Source organism: Atractosteus spatula, unplaced genomic scaffold, assembly GCF_055471065.1.
Source record: "Atractosteus spatula isolate fAtrSpa1 unplaced genomic scaffold, fAtrSpa1.hap1 Scaffold_155, whole genome shotgun sequence".
In the NCBI taxonomy this organism is placed as follows: domain Eukaryota; kingdom Metazoa; phylum Chordata; class Actinopteri; order Semionotiformes; family Lepisosteidae; genus Atractosteus; species Atractosteus spatula.
In genome coordinates, this window is record NW_028296714.1 from 40,015 (window position 1) to 41,997 (window position 1,983).

The 1,983-nt window shown below is 53.0% G+C and overlaps 1 pseudogene; it reads right to left on the bottom strand.

The window, feature by feature from the left end:
- Positions 1-1,804: 1,804 nt before the first annotated feature.
- LOC148809202 (U2 spliceosomal RNA) lies at positions 1,805-1,983 on the bottom strand (annotated as a pseudogene).

A 1,983-nucleotide genomic window follows, 5' to 3' on the forward strand; every position in this document is an offset into this window, starting at 1 on the left:
TCGGCTCTCAGCACGTCCCCTCCAAGCGGTTCCCAGACCTTCTCCTTCTTTTGGCCTACCGCAAAAAGGGTTGTGCCTTGTGGTTTTCTTTGAAAACCCCCTTTTCCAGTCTTTTCTTTTTCAGTCTTTTCTTTATCTGCTCTTTCACTAACAGCAGTGCCCCTACTATCAGAGCCTTCAGCTGCTTCAATCTGTCTCCGCTCGTTATGAGCTGCACCTGGTCGTGCCTCTGCTGATCCGTGAACGACCTCTGAAAAGCTCCTCTTCTGTAAAAGGCAGTCCTTAAAAACATGCCCCTCACCTCCACACAAATTACATTTCATCTCCTCTTTGCATTCAGATGTGAAATGGCCCACTCCTTCACATCTTCTACACACACGCTCTCTGCAGTCCACTACATTATGCCCTTCCTTCCTGCACCGCCTGCACACCAATGGCTGTCCATAATAGTACAAATACCCTCGATTGGGTCCAATCTCGTAGGTCGCAGGTGGATGTAAGAGGCCATCAGGGGCTGACCCATTTGACCTGAAGCGCACCTTAAAACGCCTCTTCCCGGTCCAAAAACCCCTTTTATCCATAACCTTCACCCCTATGCCCTGAATGTCCACAAATCTCTTCAAAAAGCAGACAATGTCCTCCTCAGCCACATAGGAGTTAAACATTGCCACTGTCAGCGTCCTTAGTTCCTGAGCAAACAGGGGTTCAACATAATAATCCACAAAAGGCTTTTCGTCCTTTCTGCAATTAGCAACTTCCCAAACTCCTCTAACTAGGTTCTCCGAAATAAGAGAAACATCAAAGCATTTCTTACCGGGGAAGTCTTGAATGCAATAAACGTGCTCGCGTTCAAGGTGCAGAGCATTGCTGATCACTTCTTCTTCAAATTCGTCCCTCGAAGCAAGTTCTGTCCTCTCTCCACCAGCTCACAGCACAAAGCGCACGGCGTGTCTCACTCTTCCTTCTCTTGATGTTGATCCTCTCTCCATTGTAGTAGCAAAATGGCCAGAAAAAATCCGCCACGTAGAAAAAAAGTTTCGAGTAGTCCCCGAAAACCAGCGATCCCTCTTCCTCTTTCCTCTGGCCAAGAAATAAGCTGCAGTCAGGCCACACGCTTGATCTCAGCCAAAAGGCCGAGAAGCGATGCCTGACGCCGGCCTTGGGCTGGCGTGCGGGCATCCAGCTGGCGCACAGCGGCGCAGGCCGACGCCTCTGGAGCCCGGTACACACGCGGCTGCCGGATAGTTGGGCTCCACTCGCTCCCCCTCTCTCCTGCCTACCTGCCTGCCTTCCTGCCTGCCAGTCCCGGGCGGGGGCCCTGCTCTTTGATCTTCTAGCAATGGCCCGACAACGACCGCAGCCGCAAGGGCGCCAGCCGGCCAGCCTCGTTAGCTTAGGCCCCTCCCACCGGCAGCAGCCGTGCCGAGCGAGCTGCAAGCGATAGCAGACCGTCAGCACCTGTGGGCAGAGGCAAGGGGCAGCTCTCCCTCTCGGGAGGGACACACGGACGGACACCTACACACACCTACCTGCCTGCCTCCCCTAAAGAAAAGAAAAAGGTGTATAGACTAAGTTTTTTGGAGGGAAAACGCATGGGAGCCGAAAAGGGGGCCGGCCTGCTTGCCGAGAAAGTCGAGACATGGGAAATTGCGGAGAGGGAGGACGGAGACGGGGAGGGGGAGGGGGAGAGAGAGAGACAGAGAGACACACAGATGGACGAGAGACGAGACGAGACCAGAGAAGAAGGAGCTCCAGTCCACCTCGCTTGCTTGCTAGCTACGTCTGTCTTTTCACCACTGAGAGAAGGTAGTACACCGTTCCCGGAGGCGCTGCAATACCGGGCCGATGCGTGGAGAGGACGGAGCAAGCTCCTGATCCAGCTCCCTGTTCCAAAAATCCGTTTAATATGTGGTCCCCCGATGGGGAACATATTAGATATTAAACTGATAAGAACAGACTTTTTTTCTTTATTACAAAAAGCAT